Below are 24,754 nucleotides of genomic sequence, written 5' to 3'. Positions count from 1 at the left end.
AATTACAAAATTTGCTAGAAAGGGATTTTATTAAAGAGAGTGATTCTCCGTGGGGAGCCCCAATTTTGTTTGTTAAGAAAAAGGACGGGAGTTTGAGGCTATGTATAGACTATAGAGGTTTAAATAATGTTACAACTAAGAATAAATACCCACTGCCCCACATTGATGAGTTGTTTGACCAGTTACAAGGGGCTGTAGTATTTTCTAAGTTGGACTTGAGGCAGGGTTATTATCAGTTGAGGATTTTGGAGAAGGATATACCCAAGACTGCTTTTAACTCGAGATATGGGCATTTTGAATTTGCCGTGATGCCATTTGGGTTAACGAATGCTCCTGCTGCTTTTATGTATTTAATGCATAAGGTCTTTAAACCTTATCTAGATCAATTTGTGGTGATCTTTATTGATGATATTTTGGTGTATTCTGTAACGACCCCACCTCCCCCTACGGCGTACTAGAGGGTTTAGCGGGCCGCCTGCCTAGCTCTCGCCGGGACTCACTCACTTACTACATTCCTCAAGTAAATTACAAGGTATAACTCAAATAATACATCCAATTCTCCAAAATTACATATCATAAGCGAAGCGGAAACTAGTTCTAAGCGTAAAATGTAGATTTACATCCGATTCAATTCCAAATATTTATACAAGCCCAAAAGTACATAAACCAAAATCAAAACTAAACTATACAAGATGTACGCCATCCAGCCACACAAAGATCCAAATACAAGTTCTTCCTTTACCTCGATCCCTGTGGGGAGAAGAAGATAATAGGGGGTGAGTTAGAAGCTCAGCGAGTGACCAGTAAAATCAACAGCCAAGTACATTTCACAATAAAGCATTAATATGATGTCATGATGCAGTATTCAAATGTTCATTTATTACTCATGTGAGCCAGTGAAGTTCTTGTACTTAAATATCCAATGCTCGTTTAGATCGAGTAACCATGAAACAGAAGTAAGGAGCCATCGTGCTCCAAAGAATGTGTAAACAATAGTGGAGACATTGGTTCTAAGCACAAGACTTTCCAGGAACTCATTGGAGCCAAATTATGTCATGGCACACACCCGAACCCCAAATGATATGCAATGGAGTAATAAATGCAAGAATTAGTTCAAAAGTAACTTTGGGACAGTCGAGGGATCACTCACTCAAAATATAGTGCTTCAAGTATTCACGTTCAATTATACTCCAGGCTTGGAGTCCAGATCTGCGATAAAAATCCAATTTGAGAACTTTGAAACACGAGTAAGATTCGAAACTTAAACGTTCCGTTCATTAAGAATCAACCAATTGAAATTCATTTGAAAGGCATTCGTGAAACACTTGCTCGCTTCTCAAATCGTAAGGTTTTTGTAGCATATATACTTGGAAAACAACACTTGAGTTGAAAGTACAAGGAAATACAAGTTTACATTGGCCATTATATCTTTTCCTCAAGGGTACAAGTTCGTTTAGGTTTTTAACGTATAACCCTCGATAACAAAGTAGCAAAGGTGCTTGCTAGTTCAAGTGATAATCACTTAACCTTTACACAAGTTACAAGTTTCGTTTCCTAGCCCTCGAGTATAAATTCGGGCAGCATGCCCTTTGTGTTTACCTAATTTTCCAGCCATTTAGGCTTCATTATTTTTCTCAACCACAACCCAACATCACATATATCAACAATTCATGTCAAGAGCCGTTCCATAGGCTCACAATATCATAATAACAAGAATCACAACAATAACAAGTGTAGAAATTCAATTTGGCACAAGACAGATTTGACGTATGAATGCAGAAATAATATATCCGAGGCTACGCTTATCGAATTGAGACAAAACCTATGCCGTTTCGAAGCTAAGACACAGAGCTACAATGTTCATGAAGGTCACTTAGTCCAGTTTCTAATGTAGCTTGGTCAAATTCTCAAATTACTAAACTAGAAACCAATTCGTCGGCTGTTTAATCGCATTACACTGTAATGGACATAACTCAGTGTACAAAAGTCCAATTCAGGTGTTCTTAGAGGCATTTGAAAGCTAAGACAAAATGCTACAACTTTTATGTTTCGGAAAAAAGCTAAATCAATACGGCTCCTAGTCAAAAAATGTGATAAACTGGACTTAACTGATGAAACGGACTGCTGGGGAAATATTTAAAACAGTAAGGGTATTTTGGACTTTTCACGACCTACATTGCTCCGATTGAGCTGAAATTTTGTAGGAACCTATAAAATACCATTCTCTACAACTTTCCTTCTTTTTTCTAAGGCCAATTCGGCCTCTAACATACAGTTACAAATTCGGACTGAATGTTGGGAAAAATTTCCAGATTCTGGAATTTCTAGTTTTTAGTGGAACTTTCCTTAATTTCTTGGTCTAATCACTACCAAAGCCTCTCTTATAACCTTAATTTCAACATATAAGCACCATACAACAAATTGGGCAGAATTTCCCCAAACCCTAGTTCATCAAATAAAAAGGGGAAAACTTCTAAAACATGATAATATCCATGATTCCACTACAAAATCAAGTTGCTAAGCTTAATTTAACAAAATTGAAAGTAAAACTTAGAGAGATAAGCTTTCTTACCTTGACTAGAGTTCACTAAGGGTAGCCCAAGCTTTCTCCTTCCAAAGTCTCACCACAAATCACTAACTAATCACTCAAGAACAAGTTTAATCGGTTTCTTTTGTTTGATTCCTCACTTAGTTGTTGGATTCAAGATGAAATGAAGAAGTTTTCTCTCTTGTTCTTCCCTCTCTCTCTCTCTCTCGGCTCTTCAGCAGAAATATGAAGAGAAAAGGTGCAATTTTGGTGTTAAATAGATAGTCTTTTGTCTTGGTCAAGAAGCCTTGAGGTGGCGACAAGTGTCGCCACCACCACCTTTCTTTTTTTTTCTTTCTTTCTTGTTATTTTCTAGCCTCCAATTTGGTCAAGCTTGCTGCCAAGAGAGAAGATATTTTGCTCAAGTTCAATAAATTTGTTTGGTAAGGAAAAATGGTGGTCAAGCGGTGCGTTCAATCGGTAGTGCGCGGGACCCGCCGGTTCGCGCCGTTTTTCTTAAAAACTCACGTACTAGGGTTTTTACTTCCCATTCACTAACCTTATATCATTGCTACTACTCACATATTATTTCTCACTTAAAAGTCACTTTTAATCATCAAATTGATCCTTGGCCAGTATCGAAAATTCCTCCGGTGGAAAATCGCAAAAACCCTAATTTGTTCCAATCTTGAAATCGAAGTGTGAAACCCTACCTTCTAGGTTCATTGGCACTTATTGTGGGGTGATTGAGTAGTAGGGCCACTATAAAGTGGTATTTGTCAAAGAAAAGGGAATTTTAAGAAAAATATAAGGAATTTGCACGGTTTCTGGCCGGATTCCCCCACAAAACTCTATTCACCAGAAATTTTTCCCTTTCTTCTGCCTCGGGGCGTTACATATTCTAAGGATGTGAAAGATCATGAGGAACACTTGAGGGTTGTTTTGCAAACCTTACGGGAGCACCAATTGTATGCTAAATTTAGCAAGTGTAAGTTTTGGTTAAAAGAAGTGACTTTCTTGGGACACGTAATTTCTAAGGAAGGGATTAAAGTGGATCCAGCTAAAGTTGAAGCTGTTTCGAAATGGAAACGACCGGAAAACCCTACCGAGGTTCGGAGTTTTATTGGATTAGCAGGGTATTATCGGAGATTCATTCAAGATTTTTCAAAAATTGCTGGACCCATGACTGAATTGACCAAGAAAAATGGGAAGTTTTTATGGAGTTCTAAGTGTGAGGAAAGTTTTCAGGAATTGAAAAAACGGTTAACAAGGGCACCTGTGTTGGTTTTGCCAAACGGAAAAGATAGTTTTGTAGTTTACACAGATGCTTCTAAGGAAGGATTGGGTTGTGTTTTAATGCAAGATGGCAAGGTAATAGCATATGCCTCTAGGGAATTGAAACCACATGAAGGGAATTACCCGACTCATGACTTGGAATTAGCGGCTGTGGTCTTTGCTTTGAAGAAATGGAGACATTATTTGTATGGAGTAACATTTGAGGTTTTTACAGACCACAAAAGCCTTAAGTACTTGTTTTCTCAAAAGGAGCTGAATTTGAGGTAACGTAGATGGATGGAATTTTTGGAGGACTATGATTGTACTATCAAGTACCATCCAGGGAAAGCTAATGTAGTGGCCGATGCCTTGAGTCGTCAAGTACAAATGGCTGGATTGATGATTAAGGAGTTTCAATTATTGGAAGAATTGAGTTACTGGAATCCTTGATTGGAACCAAGGAAGGTAATTTTGGGAATATTATAGTAACTTCCACTCTATTGGAATGCATCAAGGAATTTCAAGAAAAGGACACGGAAGTGTAAAAATGGGTGGAAAAGAGTAAAATAGGAGACAAGACAGATTTTAATTTGGGGTCAGATGGAATATTGAGGTTTCGGAATCGAGTAGTTGTGCCAAAGGATGAAAGGCTTAGAAAGGAAATCTTAGAAGAGGCACACCGATCAAAGTTTACGGTACATCCAGGAGGGAATAAAATGTACCAGGACTTGAAGAGTCTGTATTAGTGGGAGAACATGAAGAAGAAATTTCCCAATTTGTCCAAACATGTTTAATTTGTCAACAGGTTAAAGCCAAACATCAGAAACCATCAGGACTTTTGCAACCTTTAGAAATACCTAAGTGAAAATGGGAGAATATCACTATGGATTTTGTATCGGGATTACCCAGAACGCAGAGAGGCCATGATGCAATTTGGGTAATAGTGGATAGATTGACCAAATCGGCTCATTTTCTGCCGATTAACATGAAGTACCCGTTAGAGAAGTTGGCCAAATTGTATTTGGATGAGATTATTAGGTTGCATGGCATACCTGTGAGTATTGTGTCCGACAGGGATCCGAGATTTGTTTCGAGATTCTGGCAAAAGATGCAGGAGGTATTGGGGACTAAGTTGAACTTTAGTACTACTTATCATCCTCAGACTGATGGACAGTCGGAAAGGACAATTCAAACACTTGAGGACATGTTAAGGACTGGTGTTCTGGACTTTGGAGAAAATTGGAGTAAGTTTTTGACTTTAGTGGAATTTGCCTACAATAATAGTTTTCACTCTTCTATTCAGATGGCACCGTATGAGGCACTCTATGGTCGGAAATGTAGGTCTCCAATTTGTTGGGACGAAATAGGTGAACGGAAAATTCTAGATCCGACCACAGTATCTTGGATTGAGGAAGCTAATGAAAAGGTAAAGTTGGTACGACAAAGAATTCAGGTTGCCCAAAGCCGCCAAAAGAGTTATGCTGATAATCGGAGAAAAGAATTGGAGTTTAATGTTGGAGATTTAGTATTTCTCAAGATTACACCTCTGAAAGCAAGGTTGAAGTCCGGGAAAGGAAAGAAATTACAACCAAGGTTTGTAGGGCCTTATAAGGTTATCCAACGTGTGGGGAGTGTAGCCTATAAGTTGGAATTACCGCCGAGTTTATCTCGAATCCATAATGTGTTTCATGTATCTATGCTTAAGAAGTATCATGCGGACCCTTCTCACGTCTTACAACCGGAAAATGTTGATATTGATGAGACCTTAACCTATGAGGAAAAACCGATTAAGCTTCTGGATAGGAAGGTAAAGGAATTGAGGAATAAACAGATACCATTAGTGAAGGTCCTCTGGAAGAACCATGGGTTAGAGGAAGCAACTTGGGAGGTCGAAGAAGCAATTCGAGAAAAGTATCCAGACCTGTTCGTCAATCAAGGTAAATTTCGAGGACGAAATTTCTTAAGGGGGAGAGGATGTGAGGACTCGAAAATTTTTATTATTTTAAAATCCCTAATTTTGGCTCAATTAATTATTTATTTGGATTTTTGTCACGAATAATATTTTCTAGCTTTATTAGACCAAAGTACATGGTTTTATAGATTCGTTATATTTTTAAAGCGCCTCATTTCAAAAAAATTATTTTTTTAAAAGCTTGTTTAGCGAAAAAGTGAAAATGTGTCTAAACACTTTAGCCAATTGGGAGTACAATAAGCTCAAAATTTGAGACCTATACAATGGTCCTAAAATAGACAATTTTAGGTTTAATCACACAAGTGATAGCTAGGGGTACAATCGTTATAAGAATTTTTCAAAGGTTTCAATTTTTATTGCGCCTAAATTAGAAATACGTGTTTGCACGTGCGCGCTTAATTGAGGGACTTTGGACCATTATTTTGGGACAATTAAGAATGAATAATATTTATATGAATGTAAGTGCCCTAGAGGTTTAGTGCACTAGTGCAACAAACGTAAGAGAAATCGAACACAAAACGCGCGCGTAGGGCACTAGTTGTAATTGATTTGACGTATTTAATATATTAGACGTCAAGCGTCTTATGTACGCAAAGGAACCAGCAATCTCATTTCATTTCTGGAAAGCTTCATGGCCGGATAGCAGCAGCAAAAGGGACAACCGAAACCTTCAACATTTCTTCCTCCAAAACTCATGCAAATCACCACCAAATCTTCTAAAAATTTAGCAACACTTAGCCTAAGTCTTGGACAACATATTTAGCTGGAAAAGGGAGGTGTCGCGCCCCATTTTTTGATAAATAAATAAATGGTTTAAAAAATGTATTTTTTGTGATTGGAAAATGAATTGTGATTTAAAAGAAAAATGGGTCTAAATGGGGTTTGAGAATGCGACGATTTGACCCAAAATTATAGTTTAAAAAGGGTTTTCGAAATAAAAAAATCGGAGTCGCCACTTGGTAATGAGTTAAGGTGTACCAAGTCACCTAAAAATGAATTTTTAAAGAAAAAATAGGAAAAAATAGTAAGAAACCCCTTTTAAACGACTCCTAGTCCACGTAAACCAAAGAAAAAGGTTCGGGAGTCACATTTGACAAAGGGGAAGGCAAGGATAAAATCCAAGGCACCCCTTTGACCTGGCCAAGGCTAGTTGCATGATTTAATCAAAGATTTTCTTGTTTTAACCAAAGAATTTATTACATTTGGATGCACTACATGAATGCAAACCCTAGACCTAGGGGTATTGGGGAAATTTCTCTTCAAAGGTTTGAGTGGTGCCAATCACATTAATTGTGAAGCCCAATAACAATCCTTTGAAGAAGTCACGAATAATGCGAGTGGGATGCAAATGAATGGAATGCATGTATGCAACGTGAGGACATGAGTTTGAAAAAGTAATAAAAGACAATAAATATGTAAATGAAAATGTGCACGTGAGTGGGCAAGATACGGTATGTGAAATGATAATATGAAGTGCATGTGTGCAAGTGATGATAAAAAGTGTTCGTGTGCAAGTGAAGAAACATAAAGGTGCACGTGTGCAAAATGGGAGGAAAAATGAAAGTGTGATGAGGGTATAAAATAGTAGAGTGGATTAAAAAATGCATGAGCCTAGGGAATTCATGCATATTGGGTACGGGGAGACCTAAATCGTGACTCAATTTACCATTTTTATAGAGGGAATACAAGCGTGCTAAGGCTTAGAAAAAGCCACACTCGTCTATATCCCATATTTAAGGGGACTCTCAAGCAAATGAACCCTACTACTAGCATGAAATGCAAAAATCCTAAAATGGAGGGAAAAGGGGTTCGAAGGGCATGCAAAATGATAAAACTAAAAAGAATGCATGACATGTAATGAACATGCAAACATGTACTAACGAGGGGAAATCCCTAAGGGACTAGCGTTGGACTAGCCCATTCTATGAATTCCGACTAGCGTTGGACTAGTGTAAATGTACATTCATCCATCACATTCATTCATGGCTATGGAAAGCGAGTAGGCATGCCAAACACTCATAAACACATAGCACATAACATTTAGCATGCTCGACTAGATGCAAGGCCCTAACAAAGCAAATTAACACGTAGCAACTAAGCATGCAAGACACACAAGACAATTAAAGCCCTAACTATTACATTTGCTAGCTAGAAACATGACTTCGATAGGTCTTCATTGAATTCTCCTCCAAGCCCTATTTATTACATTAGGGAGACCCTACTACAATCTAAAAGGGGAAAAAGGAATAAAATAATTAAATCGCTAACTATTACAAGCCAAGAGGTGTACACATACCCCATAAAGAATAACTTAAATAAAAAGCAAAAGTAAATGACATAAATAAAAGAAATTAAAGAAAGGCTAGGAAAGCAAAGTAGACATGTATTTCTCACGTAGCACGTTGGTTCACATAGGAGAGACAAAAAAATAAAAGAAGTTATACCTCTCTTGAGTTGAAACTCTAACGTAGTGAAGTTACTAATGTACCCTCCAAAATAATAAAAGGGTCAAGGTACCACAAATAGTAAAGTATGACAAAGTCACAAAAGAAAAGGGTGGCTAATTCTTATTTTCCTTTGTTCCTTGCATTTGATGAATAATTTTGAAATTGATTGCTAGGTCCTCCCCTTCTAAACTTCCTTTTATTCAAGATTCTCTTGCAACCTCTTGTGATGAGAACAAGATCATTATCATCACCATCCGAGTCTTCATCATCCAAGTGAGCTGGATCATCTTCACCTTGAGTAGTCTTTAGAGCAATGTTTCTCTTTGCTCTAGCATCCTCTTCCTCCTGCACTTTAGATTTCAACTTCAACTCATAAGAGGTTAGTGAGTTAATGAGAGATTCAATAGGCACAGAATTTAAATCCTTAGCCTCCTCTATTGCAGTCACTTTATTTTCCCATTCTTTGCCCAATCATTGAGAATTTTCCTGTTCTTGTCTCCCAAGGTGTACTCTTTGCCCAACACCTCGAGATCTTTGATCAATTTCATTGAACCTGCAATACATTTTGTCAATATTTTCAAGAGCTTCAATTTTAAATGATTCATACTTTGTGACCAAGATAGCCTTTTTCTGTTCTCTCACGTTGTCACCACCCTCATGGATTTCTCTTAACTTATCCCACATTTCTTTGGCAGATTTACAGCCTTTTACTCTAATTGATTCATTTGAATCTAAGGCACTATAAAGAACATTCATGACTTTGGCATTCAATGTGAGATTAGTCCTATCTTGAGCATTCATTTCAGCTCTCGTTTTTGGCCGATGCAAACCTGTATCTGCATCAAGAAAGTTAGTTTCATGCGGTCCTTCACTCACAATAAATCATAGCTCAATATCAATAGATTGTAAAAAGATAATCATCCTTTCTTTCCACCTAACATAATTGGAGCCACTAAACATGGGAGGCCTAGTAACAGATTGCCCCTCAACAAACATAGCATGACTGGTTGTCATTTTTACTCCAAGCCGCTTGAGCTTAATCTCTAGGAGACCAAGCTCTGATACCAATTGTAAGGCCTAAAGACAACCTAAGAGGGGGGTGAATTAGGTTGATTAAAATCTTAATCAAATTTATGCACTTTTTCTTTAATAAAAATTTACCTTCTTTTCTAGTAATGATCAACCAAGTAGATTAGAAGAAGAGAGCAATGTTGATTAGAAAAATAAGTATAGATAAGCAATGAGAATTTTATTAAACAAAAAGAATAAGATAGAATATCAAACCGATTGTCTACCAAGCTTTCCTCAAACTTGAAGACCAATCACTAGGTTGAGCAACTTCTCTTTGATGAAAGATGATCAACTAGATGTACAATGGAAGGAGCACTTTCTCCTTGCCCTAAGCCTCACTTAGTCAAGTTAAGAAGTTTTACAATCACTCAGATAACCCTCAACAAAGCTACACTAATAAAACTTTCAACCACAAGAGAAATGCTCACAAGAAATTCACACCACTTGGAGAACAAATCTTGTCTTGGAGACTATTTTCAAGCTAAAATATCTCTTGAGATCTTGTAAACAAAGTGTGCTTAAGGTCTTTCTTGGTTCAGAACAGTTTGTTTTTAAAGGGGACCAAAAATGTGATTCATTAATGCTTCCAACGGATAGAAGGCAGATGAAGAGTCAGCTAGCCGTTGGGGCTGTCGAACGTCCGACGACCAAATCATCGTCCGAACCTATCGTCCGAAAACAGCCAAGTTGTAGTTCGGACGTCCGATGCGTTTTTATCGTCCGACAGCATCAGCGTCCGATCGTCGTCAGAGAGTTAGCAAGTTTTCTTGGAATTTTTCGGACGTCCGACGCGGTTGATGTGCGTCCGAGGCGTGCGTCCGATCCTTCCGGACGTCCGACGCTTCCTTATGAGCGTCCGACAAAGCTTCCTTCTTGATGTTCTTTATCCTTTCGGACGTCCGACATGAGTGTCCTGTTTTTGCTTCTTCTTTTGGTTGATTTTCATTTCTTGACATATTCGTACCTGATTCTTTGATAGGCAAAAAATACTTATATTTAAAGAGAGTTAGATAAACATTTCAAAGTACTTTGTGATCATCAAAACCAAGAATAACATTCTCCCCCTTTTTGATGATGACAAAACAATGGTTTGAAATGAGATTTGATGATTGGAATATAAGCTCCCCCTTTCTCAATTGACAAAAAATCCCCCTTACTTAGTGGATCATAGAGCAAAAATTTGAAAAAACTCCCCCTCACTTGGCTACCCTACCGAATTAATCAATTATCCAAAAACATAACAATTAAGCAGCCAACATCCAATATTTTACCAATTCAATCCATCAAGCCAATTCAATTTCAATTAAATCATCAATCAATCCAATCCAATCCTCTCCCCCTTTTTGTCATCACAAAAGGCCAATCAATCACATATATCACAGAGAACTAATAACAAAAACATTTATCATATCCATACATTCATCATTCAAAATACGTAAACATCCATCCACATATCCATAACCATTACAGCCATAATCATCCATAAAAAAGTACTAAACGAACACAACATAAGCATAAGCATTACATCTACATATCCATTGTTGAACACCACAAACACTAGAAACACATGAAATAGTCAAACAAAATGCAAATGATCCTATGTGATCCTAAATGGTGAACTAGGTGGATCCAGGTGTCTTTCGAGAAAGCTGATATTGGGAGAGATCCTCCTCTTCAGTTTCTTCATCATCTTCAGCAGCTTCTTCAACTGGTGCCTTGCCTTTATCTGATGTGGAAGGGCCATTAGGAGTCACGGGAGTTGATGAGCTCGGGTCTGGAATTGATACACTTGGATCAGTGGGGCGTGGCTCTTTGCCATGGGAAACTTCCTCAACCACAGGTGGGGGAAAAAGAAGGTTCTTTTTGTTTAGGTAGGCTGTTTGTTGCTCAGAGGACATGGTGAGCATTAGACCATGTTCCAAAAGAAGAACATGCTATTTGAGTTCACGAAAGAGCTCAATCACTTCATCATTGGAGGAGGAAGATGCCTTAGTGGCAGACTTTCTGGGATGAATGGGAGTGAGTGCAATAGATGAAGAAGTGTGTAGTGGATCATGTGTAGCCTTAGAGCTAAGTTCACTAGATGATGCCCCCTTATAAGCCCATAGATTATCCTTAAAGACAAGATTTTTCCTTTCAAAATATCCTTTGGTAAAGGCATAAGAAGATGCTTCTTTGGGACAAACACCTAGAATTGGTACTTTGTAAAACTCAAAAGTCTTTTGAAGAAATTTTCCATAAGATAATTTTCTACGAGAATCAGTGGCATAGCGAAGTAAAAACTTGTACATGACAAAACCAAAATCAATACGAATCTTTTCTCGAAAACAATAAAAGAGATACAACTCCATTTTGTTTGCATCTGTTCTATGGCCATCTGTAGGCACAAGCAGGTTTGAAATGATTGAAAAGGCAATTAGATTCACAGGGGCAAGATCATTCAGTTTAGCATCAGCAGGGGTAGAAAAACTTCCTTTTAAATAAGTCAACATCTTAGCCCCATCAAAATGATTATCAGCAGTAGGATGCTCTTCATAGGAAAAGAAATTTGCAATTTTACTCTTGCATCCAGGTTCAATAGTAGTTTTTAAAATATCATTCACAATTTCAGAATCAAAGACTAAGTCTACTGCATTAACCCTGGACATAATCTCAGTTTGGTCAGTGCCTTTCCTAAGATTGGCAAAGAATTGAAACAGCATTTCAGGATAATAGACATTAGGCATAGAAATGAGATGTGACCATTTCTGGAAAGCAAACAGACTCAGAATGGTTTCTAAACCTATTTGGCGAAATTCAAAAGAATTTATGGTGCGTTGAGGAATGACACCTTTCTGGGATATCCAGGAGTGTTTGTCTTTTGCAACATCATCAAAAAATGTAGGAACTGTGGTTGATTTTGGAGGCGGTTGAGATGAGGTTTTCTGTCCAGATTCAGGCTGAGGGGTGGGTTGTGGTGTAGGCTGTGACATTTGACCCTTTACAGCTCCCCTCTTGACGCGTTTGGATGATCGTTTGACCATAGGAACATCATCATCCTCATCCCTGAGTGGATGCTTGCGTCCGGCAGTGACCTTCCCTCCTCTTAGATTCACCATTATGCGAAATGTGTGGAATGAAGGATGCAAATGATGCACACAGTAGTATGGAAGTGAATCACACAGAAATTTTGGGACAAAAAGGCCTTGAAGAAGATTGGACAGAGCGGTTATGAGAAAATAGGATTTTGAGTGAAATTTGGGAATTTGCGAAATGTTATGCGATTCGGTGAAATGATCAGGAGAAACGAATCGCAATCGATCAGGAAAAATTTTGGTTGAGTCAATTTGGGAATGAGAGCTTCAGAATGGTACGAATTTGAGAGTGAGAAACGAGAGAGTTTGTGAGGACTCGCAAAATTTACTTATTTAATCTCCTATTTCTAGCTTATTTAATTATTTATTTGGTCTTTTACTCTGAATATTATTTTCTAAGCTCTTGAGACCTAATTACATGGAAATATAGTTTCATTATATTTTTAAAATGACTTGTTTCAAAAATTAATTTTCGGAAGCTCGTTTAGTGAAAATAGTGAACACGTCTTTGGAAATCTTGATCGATTGAGAGTACAATAGGTTTGAAATATTGGAGACATGTACAATGTTAGGCATTTTAATGTTTAAATACTGAAGTGATAGTTATTAGTACTATCGTTATAAGAATTTTTCAGAAATTTCGTCTTATCGCGCATAAATTGGAAGTACGCGTTTTTACGCGCGCGATTTAATTTAGGAACTTTAGACCCTTATTTTGGGACAATTTAAGAGTGAATAATAGTTATATGAATATAAGTGCTTTAGAGGTTTAGTGCACTAGTGAAACAAACGCGCGAGAAAATCGAGCCCTAATCGCGCCAAACGCACCCTAATGTGAGTTGACTAATGGGTGATTTGAGGTCACAAGTTAATGTCTTCTCTTGGAAGCTTAGAAATCTGATCACACTCTCTCTCTTGCTCCCTCATCTGGCCGACTAACAAAGGAGAAAAATAACTCCAATTCCATCCTAATTTCTTCACCAAATCTTCTCCATTTCACTTCAAATTTCAACCACTCTTAGCTAATTACTTGGAGATTACATAAAGATAAGAAAGAGGGCTGCTATCCACGGTTTTCTTGAGCATCTAAGGGGCCAAAATTTCTGTCTATTCATCAAAGGAGGTAATGGACGATCAACTTCTTGAATCTCAGTTTACGGAAGCTCTATTACACGTATAAACTCTTACATGCATGTGGGTGGTCTTGTTTATGGTGGATTTGTGTTGTGTGGGTTCTATGAACTCTCACTTTTGATGGAAGGACTGATTGATGTTGGATGATGAAATTAATGGTGGTTTAGTGCTTATATTAGTAGATTAATGTTGTATTGTTGGTAGAAAATCAAAGGAGGTGCTTGGAGCAAAAGTGACCGTTTTACCCCTGCCTTGTCCGACCATTTTGTGCACAATTTTGAAGTTCTAATGACTTTATTATGTTGTTTACATGTTATTGTGAGTGTGTACAAAATTTCATTGAAAAATAACATGATTTGGTTGGTCAAATGAGTTGATTTCCAAAGTTAGCAAAACTGGAAAATGAATCCCGTATTGCCCAGGCAGTCATTTTGTATCGGCTATAACTCTTTGCTCCAATGTCGAAATCAAGTGTCGTTTGTGGCATTAGAAACTAGACATTCCCAGCTTTCCATTGGTACCAATTTCACATTCTGGTTCCACTTGAGTGAGTCACATCATTCGATTGAAAATCACTGTCCTGTTTCGTTTCTCTCCAGGAGACAGGACAGGACTTGTATCTTGATGCTCAAAAACAAGCTGTTTGTGGCTAGAATTTCAAAATGGTTTCTTCTGATAAAATTCAGCTTTATGAGAGAGCTTTCCAACGCCATCAACCACGCTCAAGTCCAAGTTGAATTGAGTGAGTTGTGTCCATATTTTGAAACTGATGCAGTGAGTAAAAATCCTCTTTTGACTAGTTGAATGGCCTAGCTTGATTTGGGACTTGTTGTTTTGGAAACTTTGATGTCCAACATCTACCAAACTTTATATTAGATGTTCCTTGGACTTTGTTTTACAAATAAACTAGATTTGGGTTGGTTGCATTGGACAAAATGTTTAAAAAGAAAGAAGAGCTAGAAGACAGTTTTGCCTTGGGAAATTTCTTGAACTTTGATGGTTTAATTAACTACCTTTCCGTGTGAAATTTCAATTGAAATTTGATAGAGGAGTGGTCCTCATATGGAGGTTTAATTGTGCAGAATTTGGTGATATTCTAAGACCATTTTGATATGCAAATGATGCCCCGAAATTGCTCTTCAAATCTGGAAAACTTTTCCTTTTCTCTTAGCCGATTAGCCAATCTTGACTTGGGACTTGTCATTCGAAATTTTTGGTATAAATCACCTACCAAATACAGCTTGGATGTTTCTTAGACATTATCTACGCAAATGAACCATATTTGAGAGGTTTTTAGTGGCCAAATGTTTGAGAAAAGGAAAACAAAGGTACGAGGCAGATTGCCTTGAAAATTCTTGAAAACTTCAACAGTTTTGTTAATTGACTCTTCGTGCTAGATTTTGCTTGAAAATTTGCAGAGGAATAACCCCTATATGGTAGTGTAATAATTCTAAATTTGGTGCCATTCCAAGTCCGTTTCAGTGTTCAACCAACGTCCCAAAGTTCATGTTTAAATCTGGAAATTCTTGATCGAGGAGGAAATTTTAGCCAACTTTGAGCTGCTATATCTTGGCGCTCAAAACTTTGATTCTTGTTCCGTTTTTTTTGTTTTAAACTTTGATTGTAGCTCTAATTGAGTTCTAAATTTCGGAGGCTAGTTCGTATTGTGTAGATTTTACTGGATTTTCAAAGTTGGTCAAAAACCAACCCCGAAACTGTCATAATGGTCCCAAGCAGCAACTTTGAGTCAATTTTTGAATATCTTCCGTTTGGAATCATGGAAAAGTATCTTCTAGGAACTTTTAGTGCTTTTGAAGAAGTTTCCAACGGTATCAAGTTTTCTAATTATGGACCTACATAGTGCAAGATACGATTTTTCTAAATTGACACCCAAAGCTGAAATTTGTCAATTTCTTAGAAAATGAGATTTTGGAAACTTGCCTTCTTTTCTCGATACCGATTGAACATCTTGAACTCGATTTTATGGAAAATGTTAGTCTCTCTCTTTAGACTTTAAAACTTTACTCTTGAACCTCGATTTACGAGTAATTGATGTTCATTTTCATAAGATTTCCTTAGATTACAGTAGCGTACAATCTTCCTCGATAATTAGAGATTCGTAGTGATATTGAGTGGTACTTGATTATTGTTTACTCAGGCACTCGAGGGAATCTCCAAGAGGAACTCGGAGCGGACACCTAAATGCTTGTTTGAAAACTACTTGCTTGTTTTGACTAGGTGAGTGTTCCATATAGGAATACGTAATTGAATAAGTCTAGGATACGCTTATTTCATGATTATTAAGTGTTAAGTGCTATGTGTTAAGTATTTACCATACTCATGCCTATTTAAGGAATGTATACTTGCATTGTATATCTACATGAATGGGTTAAATGATTAACCATATCAAATGACCATATGAACTCGATACATGCTTAACTTGCTAGATTATTTACTTAGCCTACTTGATTTTGAGAAATGGAGTCGAGTGTGTACTTTATCGCACTCGTTCTCTTTTGAGATGAATAACTCATGCTTGGAAATGCTCGAATAACATGACTTGGTATGCTAAGGTTGCATACGTCGTTGGAGTGAATCACCTCGACTCTCACACGGTAAAAATGGGATAACGGTCAATGATGGCCTATTCATATGACATATGCCTGTCAATTAACCGTCACTACTTAACCGTTAACCGTGAACCGTTAACCATGAACCGTTTACCAACCACATGACTACTTGATTACTTGATTATTTTCTCACATGATTTTCAATCTACATGACTATTCGATATCCATGAATTACATGCTCCCATGAAATCAACTTGTATTGCTTACGTGCTAAGTATCTATTTGATTATCATGAATCACATGTTATATGAAGCTGTCCATTATTATTAGACGAGTGTGTACTTTACCTCACTCGACCTACTCTAATGATGAATTTTACCTTTTGTCGAATTACTTGGTTACCTGTGCATGTTATAAGCTCTAAGCTGAACTTGGGCCCTGCCCTTGGTTACTGACCTACTCGAGCCAGGACTGGGCTCGGTCGGGTAGGTTGGAACCTTGGGCCACCGTTTTGGTATACTCGAGTATTACCACTGGAGGGATAAGGCGATGGCCAGACCGTACCGTGGGGATCTGGAAGTCATAAGGTGCAGCTGACCGACAGAGTTCCACTGGATCACCGTATCCTACAGTATATGTTTACCTGGTATCATGATAATTGTTTCATGCTAAAATGCCAATATGAAATCCTAAGCTATGCCTGTAATAAGCTCCAATCACTCGTGAACTATACATGCCAATGTCTTGAACCATAATAACTGTCTCATGATAAATATCTCATACCATGATAATGTCTCAAATTTCCCGTACAATGATTATCACCTCATGATAACATGCCATTGTGTAACCTTGAACCATGCATATGATATGCCCAATCTACTTGATTTATTTGAACTGTTAGAGTGTCTTGGAACCTCACTGGGCTGTGTAGCTCATCCCACGTTGTGATTTTCTTTTACAGGGTTCGAGACCAATGGTGCTCGTGAGTAGTACTAGATTGTTTTCTTTTGAAAACTTTAATTTTATATTATAACGGATGGCTATTGTACCCTTTTCCGTTGGGTTGTATTTAAGCTTGAAAGCTGCATAATTGTAAGTGTAAGATATTTGAAGTACTTTAATTATGTATTGAAGTTACTTAAGGTATTTCGGGCTTTTGAATGATGGATTGTAGTGAGTCCTGGCGAGAGCTGGGCAGGCGTCCCGCGGATATCCTTTGGTTCGCCTTAGGGAGAAGTGGGGGCGTCACAGTTGGTATCAGAGGTTAGGCTTCAGATCTTTGTAGTGTATCCTAGGCTTAAATGTTTAGGATGCCGGACTGTGGGACTATTCTGAAAGTTAAATGATTGCTTGTAGCGATGAAATTTAGAGCCACTTCACGTGGTTTCTACAAAGGAGCAAGATAGGGCCAAGTGGTGTTATGGTTCTTACTATGTGATTGAGTAAAGACTTAAGTGCCCTTTTAGAAATGTAAGTTGTGAATCATGAATGTTATAGGTTGTAAAACCTTTATCTTGATAATTGGAGGGAATTTGATATGTATGATGGGTAGGAATCTCGAATATGGTGATTTACTCTTGGGACCGGCCGGCTCGAGTTGTGAATTATCCTATTTTGGATTCTTGTACCCGAGTATTTGAGAGTTGATGGCAACCATAGGGACTTTATATCTCCATTTGTGGGGAATAAGAATGAATCGATATTTCATGTGAATGGTTACAGGAAACCAATAATTGTTTGGTTAAGATGGTACAATAATTAAGAGTGGAAGATGGAAAAGATCGCAACCCAAAAGATCCTTGTGTTGGGATTGAAATCGAGCATGTTAGGGAACGAGAATCGTCTAGTTCCAATTAATCTAGTGAATCTCTACTTGTGATCTTTTATAGTGAGACGATGGGAGTAGAACTTAAGAGTTTGCGCCTTGGAGATGAATGTACTTGTGATAATCACTTGTTTATTTTTGTTATTGACTTTGACTTGGCATGAACTTTACTTGGCCATAATTTGTGTTATGATTTAATGAATTCTAGTTTGTGTTTACTTGCATAGTGATAATGTTATTTGTGAAAGTGTCTTCATCCTCTTTAAATGTTGCTACTGGTATATGAGTATAGTTCAATTTTAGCTAAGTGTGAGGTTTATACATATGTGTATAGACTAGCTATGAACATGGAAACTAGAGGACAACGAAAGGGACGTCAACCTAGACAACTCCGAAATGAAAGAGTAGCTAATGGGTCCGATATTGACCAAAATGCCGAGCTAAGTGCTGGGAGAGTAAATGACCAAATGGGACAAGTTTTAACTCGCATGACGGATATACTAGAGCTCTTAGTAGCCCAACAGGGTCAAGGGATTGGTCAAGGAAACCAACGTGGAAACCAAGAGATAGGGGAGGATCGAGCTTTAGAGCGGTTTCAGAAATTCTCTCCGCCCAAGTTTGCTGGAGGACCTGATCCAGAGGTGGCTGAGAATTGGTTAGAGAATATAAGAAATATATTCGATGCCTTGGATTACACAGAGGAGAGACAAGTCACCTTTGCTGTATTTCAACTTGAAGGAGCAGCCCGAGCCTGGTGGAATGTTATAAGAAACAAGTGGGAAAGGGATCAAACCCTAAGGACTTGGATAAACTTTGTACGTGAATTTAATGAGAAATTTCTTCCTCCACTTGTTCAAGAAAAGAGAGAAGATGATTTTATAAAGCTTCGTCAAAGAACTTTAAGTGTAGCTGAGTATGAAACACTCTTTACGAAGTTATCTACATATGCCCCAGAATTGGTGGCTACTGAACAGAAGAGAATAAGACGGTTTATCCAATGATTAGATTTGGAAATCCAAGATGCCCTTGCTGCAGCACAGGTTGAAACATTTAGTGACGCTCTCGAAAAAGCGTAAAGAGTAGAAAGCACAAAATCTCAACTGAGAGCTTTTCAAACAAGGAAAAGAGATGCATCTGACAGTACACTAGGAGAAAATGAACCACCACCCAAAGTTAGAAAAGAAGTGGATGAAGTAGGACTGTTACTTCCTGCACCACTCATGATAAAGGAACCAAAAGGAACTATGTCACGAGGGACTTCAGTAGGACAGACACGATCGAAGAAAACCTCGCAAGCAAGTCAGGTCAAAACACCTCGTCCGACTTGTGGATATTGTGGAAGGACGAATCACACTGAAGAAAACTGTTGGCTAAAGGGACGAAAGTGTATGGGGTGTGGGAGTACCAACCATAAAGTTCATGACTGTCCAAGGAGGTATCCACGAGAAACTACTGCTCAACAAGAAAATGGAACTGTCCCTCGACAAGTCAATGGTAGGAGAAACCGACCAGTGACATCTGAAAGAACGCATGACATGAACACACCACACGGTTCAGAGTTGTCTGAGATTACAGAAGGTATGAATTTCGAGAACGAAATTCTTTTAAGGAGGGGAGGTTGTGAGGACTTGCAAAATTTACTTATTTAATCTCCTATTTCTAGTTTATTTAATTATTTATTTGGTCTTTTACTCCGAATATTATTTTCTAAGCTCTTGAGACCTAATTACATGGAAATATAGTTTCATTATATTTTTAAAATGACTTGTTTCAAAAATTAATTTTCGGAAGCTCGTTTAGTGAAAATAGTGAACACGTCTTTGGAAATCTTGATCGATTGAGAGTACAATAGGTTTGAAATATTGGAGACATGTACAATGTTAGGCATTTTAATGTTTAAATACTGAAGTGATAGTTATTAGTACTATCGTTATAAGAATTTTTCAGAAATTTCGTCTTATCGCGCATAAATTGGAAGTACGCGTTTTTACGCGCGCGATTTAATTTAGGAACTTTAGACCCTTATTTTGGGACAATTTAAGAGTGAATAATAGTTATATGAATATAAGTGCTTTAGAGGTTTAGTGCACTAGTGAAACAAACGCGCGAGAAAATCGAGCCCTAATCGCGCCAAACGCACCCTAATGTGAGTTAACTAATGGGCGATTTGAGGCCACAAGTTAATGTCTTCTCTTGGAAGCTTAGAAATCTGATCACACTCTCTCTCTTGCTCCCTCATCTGGCCGGCTAACAAAGGAGAAAAATAACTCCAATTCCATCCTAATTTCTTCACCAAATCTTCTCCATTTCACTTCAAATTTCAACCACTCTTAGCTAATTACTTGGAGATTACATCAAGCTAAGAAAGAGGGCTGCTATCCACGGTTTTCTTGAGCATCTAAGGGGCTGTGTTGCTCCGATTGAGCTGAAATTTTGTAGGCACCTATAAAACACCATTCTCTACAACTTTCCTTCTTTGACCAAAGGCCAATTCGGCCTCTAACATACAGATACAATTTCGGACAGAATGCTTGGGAAATTTTCCAGAAATCTGGAATTTTTAGCTCTAAGTGTAGTTTCCTCAAATTTCTGGTTCCAATCACCACTAAACAACCTTATATAACTTTAATTGCAACATTCATGCATCATACATCAACTTGAGCAGAAAATCAGGAACCCTAGTTCATCAAATAAATTGGGGAAAACTACTAAAACATGCTAATCATCCATAATCTCACCCTAAAATCAAGTTGCCCATCTTAATTTAACCAAATTAAAAGCAAAACTTGGAGAGATAATCTCTCTTACCTTGAGTAGAGGTCACTATGAGTAGTCCAAGCTTCCTTCCTTCAAAAACTTACCACAAATCAACACTTAGTCACTCAAGAACAAGTTTAATCGGTTTACTTTGTTTATTTTCTCACTAAGTTGTTGGATTTGAAGATGAAATGGAAGGTTTGCTCTCTTGTTTTTCCTCTCTCTCACTCACGGTTCTTCAGCAGCAAAATGAAGAGGAATGAAGCTAAGTGTTGGTCTTATAAGAAGTAAGAAGGTTAGAGTTAATTATGACCACAAATTTCTACTAACACTTGGACTAATCTTGTCCACTAATTTTTCTCTTTCTTCCCCTTGCTTCTTAGCCACAAATTTCGGTCCTTCTTAGCTGAATATAAGAAGATATTTTGGCTTAAATATCAATGAGCTTGTGGTGCAAGAAAGTGGTAGTCCAATGGTGCGTTCAAACGGTAGTGCGCGGGACCCGCCGGTTCGCGCCGTTTTCTTAAAAACTCACGTACTAGGTTTTTTTCTTTCCATTCACTAACCTTGTCTCATGGCTACTACTCACATATTATTTCTCACTTAAAACTCACTTTTAATCATCAAATTGATCCTTGGCTAGTACCGAAAATTCATCCGGCGGAAAAATCGAAAAACCCTAATTTTGCTCAAATCTTGAAACCGAAGTGTAAAACCCTATTTCCAGGTTCATCTGCACTTATTGTTGAACGATTGGGTAGTAGGGCCTTAATAAATAATAATTTTCAAATAAAAGGAAATTTTTAAGAAAACGTGAGGAATTTTCCAATTCCAATGATTAAATTTAGGGTTTCAATCAAAATGTGAGAGATTTAGGAGAACCGGTTAGTCACAAGTAAACTAGGGTTTTTGATTAAAACATTAGGGTTTCTAGTCTTTTAAAACAAAATAAGGTTTTAAATCAAACCCAAAGAAATACACTTTAATATTTTCTTCACAAACAACCTCCTAATATTCGGGATGTTACAATCTCCCCTCCTTAAAAGAATTTCGCCCTCGAAATTCCAACGGGCACTAAGAGTCCTTTAAAGTCAGTCAGGTACTAGAAATCACTCCAATCCCTTATATATGACCTTATCATTTAGTAAAAAAAAGCTAAGAGATAACCAAATAGAACATGCAAAAAGGGCTCAATTCGCATAACTAGCCCTAAGTTGAAAGAAAAGTCTCAGATATTTGAAAATTTTAAAACATGGCTTAGCCTCAAGTCGAAAATTTTTACCCCTGCCGGGTGCTTGGAAACACAACAGGCAAAGCCACACAAATACGAATAAGTTCAAAAGCAAGGTCAAAGCAGGGTTCAAACATATAAGTTCAAAAATAGATTCAATTATTTCAAGTTCAAGAAGCACGGGTACAAATAAGAACTCACTCGACTAGCCTATACCCAGCAATTCACATTCTCAAACAGTCGCCGAATTCAAATCCACATATAGGTCATATTACTCATGTGTAAAAATCAAATCAGGTCTATTACATGTACGTAAGAGCACACTCGCCAAAACAAGTTCAAGTCCTAAATGAGCTCATTTTAGTCTGTCTCAGACAGTTCAAGTATTGCAAACCCCTTTGATCAGTCCAATAACAAGGTTACATGTTAGAATCATCCACGCTTTAACCTTTCCATCAAAACTCACCTCAAGTGCAATCAAGATACAGACCCTTATTCTAACGCACTTTACTATATGATACCCAAGTACAAGAATCCACAATAAGACAATTCACAACTCGAGCCGGCCGGTCCCAAGAGCAAACCATCCATATTAGAGATTCCCACCTGGCATAACTAACTAAGGTCTCCAACAATAGACAATCGTTCCACACTTAACAAGTCAATTCCCACAGTCCGAGAACCTTCTCCCGGCACGAGCTCAAAAGGAGCTCTGATACCATCTGTGACGACCCCACCTCCCCCTAAGGCGTACCAAAGGGTTCGGCGGACCGCCTGCCCAGCTCTCGCCAGGACTCACTCACTATCTCTATCGAATAATGTACACACAACCATGAACCATAAATAACAATCCCAATTCAAGCTTATAATTTACATTGATAGAAATCGAGGTACAAAGTCTCAATATACTCAAACTGGTTCAAGGCGTATACAATCCAAATACAAAACATTCTATTCGAGGAATAGCACGAGTACAAGTCAAAAATCAAACAACTAGTCTATGCTAGACTTTACATATCTCGCACCTCGCTCGTACCCCTGAAAGGAAAACAAATGGAGTGGAATGAGCTAAAAGCCCAGTGAGGTTTCAAATAGCAAATTGACCATTATTTATAAGTACGAGTTTTCGTTATAGCCAAGTAACGAGCATAAAGTGTTCATGAAGTGTTCATAAATGTGAACAGTAACACGTCAAGTAGCAATCTTAAAATGAGCGAGTGTAAAAGTTTTTCAAAAGAAACAATAATCCAACAAACAATAAGTATTCCAAAGCATAAGGATACGGATGGCTCTCAGGAGCCAAATTCCCCTTTGCATTACCAGAAGCTTGATCACGTAGTAGTTGACACTCCGTCAACTTTCAAGTAAGTAACCAATCCAGTAGAACACCACTTAAACGACTCTCCGTCCACCGTTCAACCCCCAGCTGGGCCCAAAATCCTCAAGAACATGGGTGGTAATACTCGAGTATACCGATTAGTCGAGGAGATATCACTCCACTCGACAATACAAGAGACCCAGGGTTCGTTACCCAATCGACCAAGCCCTTGCCGGCTCGACTAGAGTAACTCGCCACAGGGTTTCTGGAATTCCAGGAAGTGCGCGCATCATAATCAAGTATATCAAGTCAATTGCAACAATAAACAAGTATATCACGTAAGGGCAAGTGCGATAAAGTACACTCTTGCCCTTACAATTCACGTATATAACATGTAATCGGATTGGTCACGTATCAAGTTCAAGTATCAAGTTCAATTTGGTATTTGAAAGCACTCACCAAAAGATATAGTGCCTTTACTGGTCACTTTCAGGTTATACTCCGGGTTCGGAGTCCAAATCTGCGATAAAACTCAGTTTGAGAACTTTGAAACATGACTAAGATTCGAAACTTAGACGTTTCGTTCAATAAAATCAAGAAATTGAAATTCACTCGGATGGTAGTCGTGAAACACTTGCTCGCTTTTTAAATGGTAAAACTTTGTAACATTTATACTTGAAATTGTCTTGCAAGTTGAAGTACAAGGAAAACATACTTCGAGCAATCATTATTTCATTTCTCAAGGGTACAAGTTCGGCCAAGTCCTTACTTATATACCTCGAAACAAGAAGACTCAAGTACCCTAGATGGTTCAAGTACTATTCATATCAATTCGACCCAAGTCGCAAGTGTATTTATATAGTCCTCGAGCGTAAATTCGGGCAGCATGCCCTTTGTGTTTACCTAATTTTCCAGCCTTTTAGGCTTCATTGTTTTTCTCAAACACAACCCAACATTACATATCTCAACAATTCAAGCCAAAAGCCGTTCCATAGGCTCACAATATCATAAAAACAAGATTCACAACAATTACAAGTGCAGAAATTTAACTTAGTACAAGACAGATTTGACGTACAATTGCGGAAATAACATATCCGAGGCTACGCTTATTGGATTGAGGCATAACCTATGCCGTTTCGAAGCTAAGACACAGGGCTACAATATTCATGAGGTCACTTAGTCCAGTTTCTAATGTAACTTGGTCAAATTCTCGGATTACTAAACCAGAAACCAAATCGTCGGCTGTTTAAACGCAGAACACTGTAATGGACAAAACTCAGTGTACACAAGTCCGAATCAGGTGTTCTTAGAGGCATTTTAAAGCTACTTCAGAGCACTACAACTTTCATGTTTTGGTCCAGAGCTAAATCAGAATGGATCCTGGTCAAAAATCATGATAAACTGGACTCAACTGAAGAAACGGACTACTGGGAAATTCTTAAAGCAGTAGGGGTATTTTGGACTTTTCACGTTCTGTGTTGCTCCGATTGAGCTGAAATTTTGTAGGCACCTATAAAACACCATTCTCTACAACTTTCCTTCTTTGACCAAAG

This window comes from Coffea arabica, chromosome 6c, assembly GCF_036785885.1.
Source record: "Coffea arabica cultivar ET-39 chromosome 6c, Coffea Arabica ET-39 HiFi, whole genome shotgun sequence".
In the NCBI taxonomy this organism is placed as follows: Eukaryota; Viridiplantae; Streptophyta; class Magnoliopsida; order Gentianales; family Rubiaceae; genus Coffea; species Coffea arabica.
Note: the sequence above shows the minus strand (reverse complement) of the source record.